This window comes from Chlorocebus sabaeus, chromosome 2 (genome assembly GCF_047675955.1).
Source record: "Chlorocebus sabaeus isolate Y175 chromosome 2, mChlSab1.0.hap1, whole genome shotgun sequence".
Lineage (NCBI taxonomy): Eukaryota > Metazoa > Chordata > Mammalia > Primates > Cercopithecidae > Chlorocebus > Chlorocebus sabaeus.
Genome location: NC_132905.1, coordinates 35,838,014 through 35,851,937, shown reverse-complemented (window position 1 = coordinate 35,851,937; position 13,924 = coordinate 35,838,014). Strand labels below are relative to the sequence as shown.

At 52.9% G+C, this 13,924-nt stretch overlaps 1 protein-coding gene across 3 annotated transcripts in view; it reads right to left on the bottom strand.

Moving 5' to 3' along the window:
• Nucleotides 1-13,924, bottom strand: part of SMOX (spermine oxidase) — a 39,389-nt gene that overhangs the window by 24,155 nt on the left and 1,310 nt on the right. The window contains exon 1 of one of the 3 annotated variants that reach the window (XM_037990822.2): nt 8,182-8,339. The exons of the other annotated variants lie outside the window; for them this stretch is intronic. The gene's annotated coding sequence lies outside the window, so the exon portion shown is untranslated. Of the gene's footprint in view, nt 1-8,181; nt 8,340-13,924 lie in introns of those variants that run through there. 3 annotated transcript variants of the gene reach the window in all.

Sequence of the window (13,924 nt, the reverse complement as noted above, 5' to 3'; positions counted from 1 at the left end):
ATGAGAGAGCCCGAGCCAGAACCACCCAACTAAACTGCTACCAAATTTCCGACCTACACAAACTGTGAGCGTAATAAATGTTTACTGCCATTTTAAGCTACCGGTTTTGGGGTCACTGGTTAGCCAACAATAGATAACTAAGAGTCAGCATCTCTCTCCCCACAGAGACTCCCCAAAGTGGATCAGGTAAACACTCCCCCAACCAATCCCACTCAGGGCCTCAGACCCCGCTGTTCTGAAATGCAGAGCTAGGATGAAGTGGGCAGGTAGCCTGCTCCAGGTCCTACAGCTTACAAGGCCCAAGAGACAGGAACTTCTCCCAGCCAGTACATTAGACTCACCTGGAGATTTTTACAAATAACCCCTACCTATACCAGGTCATCTAAATTAGACTCTCTGGGGTGGGGCCCAACCATGGATTTTTTTTTTTTTTCCTTTAAGGACCTACATGATGCTAACGTACAGCCAAGGCTCAGGTTCCAATCGCAGCCTCCGGGCCAGCCCAGAGCCACTGGGGTCTGACAGTGCAGGAGAGGAGGAGGCAGAGAGAGCCACAAGGCCAGGCAGTGCCCAAGCTCTCCACCCTGGGCTTAGGCTTGGGTCTCCCTCCACCCCGCTGCTGCCCAGCTCCCAAAGCCCCCTGCTCTCCAGGCATACAAAGTACCTCAGGCCACACAGATGTCCTTGCCCAACCTTGTTCACACACCACCACACATAGTCGCATCTTCCCCGTCTTTCTCTCTGCATCTCAACACCCTCTTCAGGTCCAACCTCTGTGCTGGGACTGCTCCCCTAGAGGACAGGAGCCAGGAAGCAGGGATGGGGTCTAGCTCTGAGTGATCTTGGAAAGACTGTTTCCTCATCCACAAAATGGGAATGACCATCACATCTGTTCTGCTCTCTGCTGGGTCCCAGGCTCCTCATCAGAAGCCCTTAGAGAGACCTATATTTGTATGTTTTGTCTCCCGCAAGATGCACCCTTGCCTGGCCCTGCATCAGCCCCTGGAGATTCCGCAGCAGTGGATTAAAGAGACAGGGCCCTGCCCTGAGGCTCACAGCCAGTGAACTCAAAGGTACAGAAATAAGGATCATGATGAATTCAAGAGACGATGGGAAAGAAGACCTAATGGAGGGTGGAAGAGGAGGCAGAAATTCCCAGGAGAGAGAAGTGAGCTCCACGCAGGGAAACTGCACATGCAGAGGCTCAGAGGCACTGCTACAGGATCATCTCTCAACATGTGATTCCAAAGCTGTCTCTTTTCGCTCTCTCCCAGAACTCACCTGGACCAGCTTGGAATCCCCTGGCCCCACGCTATGCACTCTCCTGAGCTTCCTCCATAACTGTGGCAGCCGCCTCACCCCACCCTGGGAGTTGGGAGTCGGGAGTGGGGAGTGGGGAAGCCTTCCAGCGTCAGGTGGGGAGAACACACCTCCCGCCTCCGCTCAGGGCCTGCCCCAGCCCCACCCGTGCCGCCCTGCGCTTCCTGGGCAAGTCAGCCATGCAGGTTGGCTCCCCGAGGCGCCCTGGGGAAGGGCAGGACGCACACCTGCCAGGAGGCACACGACCTGCCACCCAAGGCACCAGGAAGGGGGCGGGGCAGGCACAGGCGCTGGAGACACACAGGCCCTGCAACCCGGTGGCCTCCGCGAATGGGAGTCTGGATGGGCACCGGGCAGGTGGGGGGCATGTTTCCAGCCTAGGGTGGGGCCAGTGCTAAGGAGACTGGAAAAAAGCACAGACACGGTTCGTGAGTGAGGCTGTGATCCGCCCATCTCGGCCTCCCAAAGTGCTGGGATTACAGGCTTGAGCCACCGCGCCCGGCGACAGATTTTTCATTCATTCAAAAAGCTTTCTGGAGGGCTACCTGTGCCAGGCACTGTCTGAGGCACTGGGGATACTGCAACACCCAGATGCCCCCCTTAAGGATCTGTCAGGTCAGGGAAAAGCAGGGCAGAGACACAGGAAACTGTTTGCACAGGGGCGTCAGGGAAAGCCTCCTGCCAAGGTAACGCTGCAGCAGAGGTGCAGTGCTGTGTCAACCTCCTGGGGACTTGCTGAATGGCAGGATGTGGGGTGAGGGCAAGGGCCACATCAGCATGACCTGGGTGAGCAGGCATGACACCACTGGGACAAACCCAGACCAGTTCTAACTGTGTCAACTGGTCATCATCTTTGCCCTTCACAACAAGCTGGTGGGGTCAGAAAAATGACAGAAGCCAAATACCTCAGTGCAGGACTGCAGTGGGGAGGTCAGCCCAGGGGTCTGATTACTAAGCCCAGTTCTCTCCTCCCGGCTATCAGCAGGGTTGGGAGAGTTTCTCCAAGCCGCCTGCTATCGCAGGGCCAAGCACACCCCGAAGCACAGCCCCGTACATCAGGCATCACCTGCAGGCACGGCCCCAACATGAGTCAGTGTCCCCAGCACCACCCCGCACAGAGATCCGCCCATTCTGCAGCCTGGACACTTGACGCCTGAGAGGTGTGAGCTGGCAGCTGAGGGGGTGGCTTCCCGGTGGGGCTTCTCCCCTATCCCTGCCAGGAGCCGCAGCATCACAATTCTGGGGTGAAGGAGAACAGCCCAGTCAGCACTTTCCGCCGACTCTTTCAAAACCACTTACAAGAACTGAGGCCTGTGAGCTCAGCCCGGGCGCAGTTCCCCCTCAGCGGCCCCTCGTGACTCTGCACAAAGCCCAACTGTGCTTCAGCTCCAGCCCCGGGAGGGGGTGGGGTCTCCGGCAAGCCCATCCTGTCTCCTGAGCCACAAGGTCCCACTCCGCCCAGCCTGGGACCTGTGCTTTCTGCCCACAAAGAGACACGACAGCCCCAGTGTCAGAGCTGTCTGAGCTGTGCTGGATCTGGGCAGCCTTCCTCCCAGAAGGTGGGGAAGGGTCTTCCTCCACTGTAAACCCTTTTCCAGCACAAATACCTCTCTTACGGTGTCCATGCAACATAATTTATCATAGAGCAAAGGTGGCATACATAATCCCAAAACGAAAAAAGGAAAATATCCAAAGAAAAATCTAGTCACCAGATGAACCTCACAGCAAACCTCTATTTTGCCCCTCCTGTGCCAGGCCCTTTGCTGGGCACTTTCCCTTCACTGCATCCTTTAATAATCATAAACTCCCTGCTGCCCATTTTACAGATGAGGAAACAGGCCCCAAGAGGTTCAGAGGCATGACAGAGGCCACCTAGACGGAGTGAGGGGCAGGGTGGGGCAACACTGCTCAACCCTTGCTGTGACCTCAGGCCCCCCCACTCAGCCTCCCCAGGGGTGCTGCAGGCCTGAAGACTGCCCTGGCTTGGCAATTCTCCCATCTTACTCCTCCCCACATACTGATATGCACACATTGTGCCAGGCACTTGGGGCTGGCAGGAGTCATCTCAAGGCCTGGCGGCTCACTCCAGCTTCACTGCCAAAGCCCGGGGCTGCCACAGGGAAGCTACCTGCTTTCTGGCCTGGGCGCTTAGTGGGGTCCCTGCAGGTCATCCTGGTCTCCCTGCCCCATGCAGCTGGATTAGGCTTGCCAGGCACTAAACTAGCCAGGCCCCAGTCCTTCACCCTCGATCTCCTCCTCCATAAACAGGGCCAGGGACAAGTTCTAATTGCTTTGGCCAGCACAAAAGAAAATTCAAAAAGCAAGTAACTCATAACTGCCTCTAGATGGTCCTCGATCACTGACCCAAGACTTTCCCCTCCTGGTAACTTCAGGGCACATTAACTGTGCTCTCCTAACAAGTCCACAGGACTAACCAATAAAGCACTTTCCATAGAATTCAACCATGAAGCCCAGTCCCCCACCCAAGCGAGAGCTGGAACCAGGTCTCAAAAACCACTGAGGTTCATTTCAAAATGTACACATGGGCCATGCACCCATGATTTAATCCATAAAACCCCTACGGAGTTGAGACGCTGAGTTTGGGCATAAACATATTCTTTAGGCCCTTTTGTGGAGTTCAAAGACAGAATAACTCACTAGCTTTTGAAGCATCAAGAAAGGTCTGTTCTTAAAATCCTGTCATCATTGTTATCACTCTATTTTTAGCTGAATACGTCTGAGATACAGAGTGCAGTGCCAAGCATTTTGTGTGGAATATCTCAGTCCTCACATCAATACTCCCATACTACAGAGGAGGCAACTGAGATTCAGAGAGGTTCCACAGCCTGCCATGAGCCTGCCTCTAAACTTTACTTAGTAATATATTAAGCCTCAGGCCTTGCTCTTTTTAAAATCTAATGAAGAAGCAGCTGGGTGCAGTGGCTCACGCCTGTAATCTCAGCACTTTGGAAGGCCGAAGTGGGCAGATCACTTGAAGTCAGGAGTTTGAGACCAGCCTGGCCAACATGGTGAAACCCCGTCTCTACTAAAAATACAAAACTTAGCCGGGTATGGTAGCGGGTACCTGTAATCCTAACTACTCGGGAGGCTACAGCAGGAGAATCACTTGAACCCAGGAAGTGGAGGTTGCAGTGAGCCAAGATCATGCCATTGCACTCCAGGCTGGGCAACAAGAGTAAAACTTTGTCTCAAAAAAAAAAAAAGACAAAAGAAAAAAATCTAATGAAGAAGTCAAGTTCATTGTCTTTCCTTGAGTTACTTTTTAAACTCCGAACCTTTTCAGATTAACTCTCCAGGTTTTGCATTGTGTATGATTTTTTTTTTTATTATTTTCCAAAATAAGAGAGAGAAAAAGGTCCCTATGTGTTTAACATTTAAAGGCATCATTTAAAAATATTTCCTAAGAATATATTCCTTTTGGTGGTCCTGGGTGTCTCCTGCTTGAGTCATCCTAAAATCCAGCCAACTCAGCCTGCAAGGAGTATCACCACCACCCGCCACAATCAGAGGTGCGGTGGCTGAGCTGGGCTGTCCCGGAGGTCTGGTTATGGGTGAGGAGCAGTTGAAGGTATGAGGACAGGCTCTGAGAGAGCTGTGGGGTTGAGGAAAGGGCATCAAGCCAGATGTCCCAGAACCTGAGTGAGACCCATCATGCCTCACTCAGGCCCCATGAGGCTGTATGGGGAAGACAGGACCCATGTGTCTGCCAGGGCCGGGCACAGAGTTGGCAGGGGTGGCTAGATTCTTTGTTCTGTTTTCTAATAAATTGCAACTCATTCCCAAGTGCTTGTTCTTCTGGCTTTAAGTCACACCTTCCTTAATGCCATCCCTCAAGAAGCAGGTGGAGAAGAAGGGAATCTGGACTAAGGGGTACTGCAATGGCCCCCAGCTAGGCCACCATGCTCCACCTGAACCCAGATGCTTTTCCTCATCCTCCAGCCTCCCAGCCCCGGATTTAGAAAGCAGTGGGCTCCTATGTGCTTGAGGAAGAAAGGCAAAGCGGCAAAGGAGGACAAGAGAGTGGAGCTGGGGTTGGGTAGGAAAATCCACTGAGCATGACCCACCAGGGCCTCCAGGTCGGAGGGCCAACGTTGCCCCAAGCACCACCGTAGCTCCTCCTGGGTACTATTTAAAATGCCACATCCCGGCAGGGCACGGTAGCTCACGCCTGTAATCCCAGCACTTTGGGAGGCAGAGGCAGACAGATCACGAGGTCAGCAGATCGAGACCATCCTGGCTAACATGATGAAACCCCATCTCTACTAAAAATACAAAAAATTAGCCGGGCATGGTGGCGGGCGCCTGTAGTCCCAGCTACTTGGGAGGCTGAGGCAGGAGAATGGTGTGAACCGGGGAGGCGCCACTGCACTCCAGCCTGGGCAACAGAGTGAGACTCTCAAAAAAAAAAAAAACAACCACACCCCATCTCCCCAACCCGAGCTGCTGAACAAAGAGCCTCACACCGCAGAGGAAAGGAGGTGTGGTAGAGGCAAGGCAGGGTAGCCTCACTGACTGCCCTGAGAGTCTGAGAATGAGGGTCACATCCGTAACCTGGCCCCTCCCCAAGCTTCAAGTCCATGAAGGGGCACAGCACCGTCCCCGCCCACAGCCCACCATCACTCACACCCTGCCTCATTTCGCACTAATGCACTGCTCTGATCACATCACTGCCCTGCTCAAAACCTTCTGTGGGCTGCCACAGCCCAGTGAACCAAGGCAGTCCCTGACGCCTCCTCCCTGCCCGAAGGCCGCCTGTCTCCTACACACACCCACCAAGATCCTCTGACTCTCAGGATCCTCTGACTCTCAAACCTGTGACTTCTCATTCTGTCCAGATCTCCCCGCCCCACTGGCTATTCCTCCAGGAAGCCAGTCCTGCTAGCTACTTGCACCCTCACTCTTCTCCTCTGCAGGCTGCTCTGGTCTAACCAGGACCCCACCCTAAGCCTTGTGCTGCTTTCTGCTGGTTCTTGCCTTCTTCCCTCATGTCCACGATGACAGGACCCTCCCCAGGGTCCCTCCTCCAGCCATGTCAATCACAGTAGTAAGAGCAGCCAACCGGTATTAGAGTGTCACAACAACCCAGCCACCCTAGGAGGGAGGAAATATTAGCCTCATGGTACAAATGAGGGAACAGAGGCACAGAGAGGCTTAGCTTCTTGTTCAGAGTTCACAACCCTGCTGTGTTAAGCTCTGAGATGAAAGGCTGGGGAGAACTTGCAGAGCGAGGAGATGCCCAGGAGGTATAAGGAAAAGGCCCTCTCAGAATCCAGAAGACGGCTGGGCTGGCTCACATCTGTAATCCTAGCACTTTGGGAGGTCAAGGCGAGAAGACTGCCTGAGGTCAGGAGTTTCAGACCAGCCTGGCCAACACGGTGAAACCTCGTCTCTACTAAAAGCACAAAAATTAACTGGGCATGGTGGTGAGCGCCTGTAATCCCAGCTACTCAGGAGGCTGAGGCAAGATAATGCTTGAACCCAGGAGGTGGAGGTTGCAGTAAGCCGAGATTACGCCACTGCACTCCAGCCTGGGCGACAGAGTGAGCCTCCATCTCAAAAAAAAGAAAAAGAATCCAGAAGACCCAGGCCCAGCTAGCTGGGGATCCCAGGCACCAGACAGGTCCTTCCAGATCCTTCCTCACTTACCCAGTGAGGCAGAGCCATTGCCAAAAGAACCCAGGGCTGGCTCTCAGCCCAGAAATACCAGGGAGAAAAGGAAGGATGGCGGGGAGCTTCCTGGTAGAGGTGGGATAGGCACATCTGAGGGCCCTGGTCAGTTGAGGTCCCCACAGGCACTGGCAGGGAGGTAGCAGTTACTACACCCAAAGGAAGGTGGGGAGGCAGACATGGAGGGCAAAGATTTACAGAGATGAAGAAACTGAGGCCTCAGAGGGGAGCCTGGCATCTCTCTCTCTCTGCAGTGCCCTTTTCTTCTACTGATTGTCCAAATGTGCCCATCCCACCAAGTCCACCTCTACCAGGAAGTCCACCTGTGCTATCATGTTCATGGCCTTCCAGTGAGCAGCATCTTTCCACATCAGCTCCTCCCAGCAGGTGTTTTCCTGGTGGGTGGGACATTATTGGCAGTCGTTTAAAAAAATATTTCCATGGTCAGATCAGGCTGGGAAACACTCAACAGTTTCTTTTCTACAGGACTTGTCAGGGCCTTTAATTCTCTTCAATGTATTCTGAACCTCCCATAGGGTAGTGGAGTGAATTTGCCAGTTTCTACCCTTATTTGTCCCCTGAACCCTTGAGGCTGCCCAGAACAGTCTTTGAGAAATGTTATCCCCTCCCATCCTGCAGGACAGCCTGGCCCAGGGGCAGGGGTCAAAGTGGGGTATGATTGGCTTGGCCTTGTCCTCCTCTGAGGAGGCGTATGTGGGATACCTAGGGAGCTCAGACTGAGAGCCAGTCAACCCCTACCCTGCCAGCCCCTCATGGCACTGCCCAGGGCAGCTGAACCTTTGCCCTTTGTGTCTGCCCTCTGCACCTTCCTTTAGGTGTGGTGACTGCTACCCCTCTGCTAGCATCTGGGGGGACTCAACCGACCAGTGTCCTCAGATACCCGCCGCAGGCCATTTAGAGTCTGAGGTGCAAGGGGCCTTGGGAGAGCCCCAAAGCAACCTGGTTTTTTGCAAGCAAATTGCTAATTCGACCCCATGTAAGTTTTAATGTTAACTTTAATATTTAAGATTAAACTAAAATGTGTTAAGCTGACTCTCTGGGAAGATGCAATGCCCCACCCAACAAACCCTGTGATAACCCCCCAAGGAGGGACCTGAACCCCTCAGTTTACAGATGAGGAGACTGACACCTCAGAGAGGAACAGACACTTGCCTGTAGTGGCCCAGCCAGGGCAGAGCAGAGAGAAGCATCCAGGCCCCCACTACTCCCATGTATACCGCAGAGGTGGCCAGAGTGGGATAAGATCCCCCAACAGCAGCTCACGTAACCATCAGGCAACAAGGACTTGGGTCAGGGTGACGGGCACTGCATATACTGGGGTGATGGCCCGGCAGCTGGGGAGACTACAGTCTTTTATGAAGACACGTCACAACTGGAGCTAGAGGGCTGGATCAGCTGTTTCCCCAATCTCTCTGCCCTGCCCTGGCTGGAGGAAGGCTGCTCACTCCAGATTGGTTGCTCTCAGTGCCAGGCTCGGCTGTGGGCAGAGATAAGGTGCCCTCCGTGCTGTCTGCATGTCACCCTGCCCTGGGATACAGTCACTCAAGGTACCCACTCATAGTCTTGGGAGCTCCTTACAGTTAGGGGCCCTGGAAATCAGACCTGTTCCTGGCCTATGAACCAAGCACCTGCATCTCACATCTTCTACAGTGCCCTCTGTCCGGCCCCAGCCCACCTACACCGCCCCCACCCCCTACACTGGCAGCTCCCTACACATCCTGAAACACACGAGCCGCAGGAGCCAAGGTGGTTCCCTTTACCTGTTCCACCCACCTGAACTGCACTCATCCCTCAAGACTCCAGTCTAAATCCTTGCTATACAAAGTGTGCTCCATGAGCAGCAGCACTGCACTGCCAAGGAGCTTATTAGAAATGCAGTCTCAGGCGGGGCGCAGTGGCTCACGCCTGTAATCCCAGCACTTTGGGAGACTGAGGCAGGCGGATCACTTGAAGCCAGGAGTTCGAGCCCAGCCTGACCAACATGGTGAAACCCTGTCTCTACTAAAGATGGTGGTGGGCACCTGTAATCCCAGCTACTCAGAAGGCTGAGGCAGGAGAATCGTTTGAACCCAGGAGGCGAAGGTTGCAGTGAGCCAAGATCCTGTCATTGCACTCCAGCTTGGACAACAGAGCAAGACACCGTCTCAAAAAAAAAAAAAAAAAAAAAAGGAAGAAATGCAGAGTCACAGGCCTCACCCCAGACCTGCTGAATCAGACAGGACAGACCTGAATTTTAACAAGCTGCCTAGGTGATCTATGTGCATTCGAGTCTGAAAAGCACTTTTATAGACCACTGCTCTAATCAGGTAATTGCCCCCATGCCCTATAACCTTCAAAGGCTCCCCAGGGCCTATTGAATCAAGGCCAGACTCAGCAGCTTGGCAGCCAAGGCCTTTCCCAACCTGGCTTCAAACCACTCCAGGCCTGGCTTCAACCCACTTCTCCTCCACCTTAGGAATGCCATCCCCTCCTCTGTCTGCCAAAGCCGCCCAAGATTTCAGAACCCTCCCAAAGCACCACCTCCTCTGGGAGGAGGACCTCATTGTATCACACCTGGCATGGCTCATGTTTATTTCCTGGAGAGCAGGAACCATGTCCTGTGTTCCCAAAGGCTCTGAACACCAGGCTGGGGCACAGGAGATGCCAGGTGCTAACCACAGCTAACAAGGCCCAGTGTCTACTTGTCAGGAAGTCCACCTCAGCTCTAGCCTGTCCACCTCAGGCTCAGCCATAGCCTTCACTGCAACTCAGCAGACAAGGACTTGGGCATCGTGGACAGGCCTCCTCCATGCTCCCCTGCCAGAGAAGGGAGCCCTTCCTGACAACCATGAGTGAGCTTCCGACAGCAATGTTTTCCCTGTGCCTCAGTTTCCACTAACCCTGCCTCCCTGTCCTCCTAGGAGGCTGCCAGGATCTGTCCAGATAGATGAGCAGATACCCTCAACTCTGGGGCTCAGAATTCGGAGAAAACAGACCCCATCCCTGTGTGGTCAGCAAACCGTTCCTCAGCCAGCCAGTCAGGTCCTTGGGAGGCCAGGTCACCTGCTCAGAGCCATCCTCATGCCAAACAGGAAAGCCTCCCAGGGCAGAGCTGTCACACCCTCCTCCCTGCTTCCTGGCCCAGTTCCTCAGCCTGGCATCCCAGGGGAAGCCTTTCCTCCTTTCAGAGTCTACAAGGAGAAGGCACTCAAGCATGTGACCTCCAGGGAGCAAAGAAAAAAAGTCCCTCTAATCCCATTTTACAGGCAGATGACGAAGGCAATGCTAAACCCAGAAGGGTGACATTCTAATGATGGCATCTCAGGCAGAAAGCACTAGCTGAACCAGAAGCAGCAGACCTTCCCAGCACCCCAAAATCACAGTGCACGTGATGCCCAACCCATTGGTCTGGGTCCAGAGCCTCTCCTGGAAGAAAAAGCGGGGCATGAAGCAGAAAAATTCGGTTACCCACTCCAAGTGAGGATCCCTTCTACCTTAAAGGGTGTAACTTCTTTCCCACCTCCCCAGCCCCCAAGGCCAGGCACCTCTGGGAGGCAGGGAAAGCCTCTTCTTAGGAAGCCCTCGGCTGACACATAACTGAGAGGCATGAGAGAAGTGGCAGAGTGGACTGATTTTGAACATGGATTCTGGAGTCAAGTTGCTTAGATTCAATCCTCACTTTGTCATTATTTAGTTGTATGACTATGACTCAGTCTTCCCATCTGTAAAATGTTTGGATTCAATCCTCATTCTGTCATTATTTAGTTGTATGACTGTGCCTCAGTCTTCCCATCTGTAAAATGGGAATAAGACCTACCTTATAGAGCCTTTAAGAGGATTAAAGGAGTTAACATTTGCAAAGTCCTTAGAACAATGCAGGGCATCCAGTGAATTTGCCAGGGCCCTGCCCTGCCTCTTGGCCTCTGCTTGATTCCTCCCATCCAGGATGCCCTCCTCATCCCCACCTATCCCAGCTCAAGGCCTTTCCTAGGCATGCCAGCCCGATCCCAGATCTGGACCACTGCCCCTAGTTCTAGCACCCACGTCGTGGTGTTACCTTGGTCCACCCCTGTCTCCTGTCCAGGGCCCAGCTCCCCTCCCTCCCAGATCTGAGGTCCCCTAGCTCTCAGCCTTCCATTCTGAGAGTACCAGCCACACAATTTAACACTCAACTGGCTCCTCTGTGCAAACAGGAAAGCTGTGGGTAGAAAGGCAAGAGTCTAGAGAGAGACCACCCCAGGGCTAGGCACCCAGCAGTCCCCCAAGAGAGTGGACTGAAATCAATTCCTGGCTGCCCAGGCTGCCCACATCTTGCGAGCTAGAGAATCTCCCTCCCACCCAACATGCACACATATCCTTCTGCTGACCCAGCCTGGATTTCTACCAAAGAAAGCAAAGGAAATCATTTACCCCAACCACAGTGACACGCACAGACTCACATCCCACCGGCTGCCCTCGACATACAGGCCTGCTGTCGAGCCACCCGTACCTTCTCCACTTCCCTTTTTCACATCCCATTGGCGCCCTTAGATTCTTGCAGCAATCTGCACAATTGCTTTTGTGGAAAAAAAAAAAATCCTCAGGGTCACTTGAAGTTTAAAGGGGGCTCCTGTGCTCACTGCAATACCCACCTGTCTGCCCAACCCAGCCCCAATCTGCCCACCTGGCTTCAGATTTCCTGGGCATCAGCTATATGCCAGGCACTGTGCTAGATGCTCCAGATACAGCACTGGTCCTTTCAGTCAAGGTTCCGGCCCTTAAGAAGCCAGATAAGTCAAATATACAAACAACTGTAACAAATGGTTGTGAATTGTGATAAATATAATATAGAAAGTAAGTCAGGTGCTATGATGAATTATGGGGGACTTCCCAAGAGTGGGAAGGCATTTGAGGAAGGTATAATTAAGTGAAGACCTTAAAAATAAGAAGGAGAAAAGCCAGGCCAGTAAACGCCACTGGAAAAACACTCGTGGCAGGAAAGATAGCACAAGCAAAGGCCCTGGGGCAGGAGAGAGCTTAGGGTGTCCAAAGGGCAGAAATGATTCAGATGTGTCTGTCAGGGAGAATGCAGAGGAGACAGTGGTCCAGATAAGGCTGGGGAGGTCAGCTGTGGCCAGAATGGGAAGGGTCTGGTAGGCTGAGGGAAAGCTTTGAGATTTTAATCAAGTGTGATAGGGAGCTATCAAGAATTTTAGAGAAATGAGATGGTCCCATCAACAGTTTCTGTATCATTCTTGCTGCTCTACTAAAATAGATCAGAGGAGGACAAGTGCAGACCCGGGGAGAGGGTTAGGTGGCTTGGCTTGGCTTGGGGCAGGTAGCCTGGGGCCGTAACAGTGGAGTCAGAGCACAGAGGGCAGACCTGAGATCAATTTTGTGAAAAGAACCAAAAGGACTTGCTCTTGGTGGAGTTGTGCCCCTGGTTTCCCATCTTCCTTCCTTCCTTCCTTCCTTCCTTCCTTCCTTCCTTCCTTCCTTCCTTCCTTCCTTCCTCCCTCCCTCCCTCCCTCCCTTCCTCCCTGTTTTCCATCTTCCTTCCTCCCTCCCTCCCTCCCTTCCTTCCTTTCTTTCTTTCTTGACTGAGATGGAGCTTCACTTTTGTTGCCCAGGCTGGAGAGCGATGGCGCAATCTCGGCTCACGGCAACCTCCGCCTCCCGGGTTCAAGCAATTCCCAGCCTCAGCCTCCTGAGTAGCTGGGATTACAGGCATGCGCCACCACGCCCAGCTAATTTTGTATTTTTAGTAGAGACGGGGTTTCTCCACGTTGGTCAGGCTGGTCTTGAACTCCCGACCTCAGGTGATCCACCTGCCTTGGCCTCCCAAAGTGCTGGGATTACAGGCGTGAGCTACCACGCCCGGCTAGGTTTCCCATCTTTAAAAGTGAGTAGATGGACCAGGAGCAATGGCTCATGCCTGTAATCCCAGCACTTTGGGAGGCCAAGACGGGTGGATCACCTGAGGTCAGGAGTTTGAGACCAGCCTGGGCAACATGGTGAAACCCCATCTCTACTAAAAATATATAAAAATTAGCCGGGCGTGGTGGCGCATGCCTGTAATCCCAGCTACTTGGGAGGCTGAGGCAGGAAAATCACTTGAACCCAGGAGGCGGAGGTTGCAGTGAGCCGAGATCACGTCATCGCACTCCAGCCTGGGCGAAAACAGCGAAACTCCGTCTCAAAAAATAAAAATAAGAATAAAAAAAGTGAGTAGATTATGGGTCATTCACTGAGATGGGAAGGCCTGGGGAGTGCCATCAGGGTTCTATTTTCATCCATATTAAGTTTTTGTCACCCAGGACATCAAAAATCATCAGATGGGGGTTAGGTAGAGAGGCTGGGGCTGGAGATAAAATCTGCTATTTAAAACTATCAGAATGATGTACATTTAAGATCTGTATGTTTGCAAATTGATGCTTGATTTTTAAAATCATAAGAAAGAATGAAACGGGGAAGAGTTTGTAAATAGACCGGGGAGAGAAGCGGCTATGGACAGAGCCCTGGGGCCCTCCAACATTTGGAGCTGAGTGAAGTTGTCTGAAAAGAAGTCTAAGAAAAACGGCAGCCAAGGAGGGAAGAAAACCCGGAGAAGCCAAGGGAGGATACTGGTTCTTGAAGGAGAGTGTTCAAGGAGACCAGGAGAGGTGGAAGAAGACTTGCTTGTGGGGGCGTGGAGCTCACTGGAGAGCTTGGCTGAGGCTGTTTCAGTGAAGGGGTAGGACCAAAGTCAGGGCAAGCCAGCTAAAGAACGGAAGAGCTGTGCTCCGAAGAAGCGAGTGCAGAAGGCTCTCCAGAGAAGTTTTGCTGTGAAGGGAAAAAGGTCTGAAGCTGGAGGGAATGAGGGAATAAGGCAAAAAGGGAGCTACAAAATTGGAGAGACAGGGTGCCAAAGCATATTTCTCATAAAGCTATGGACGAT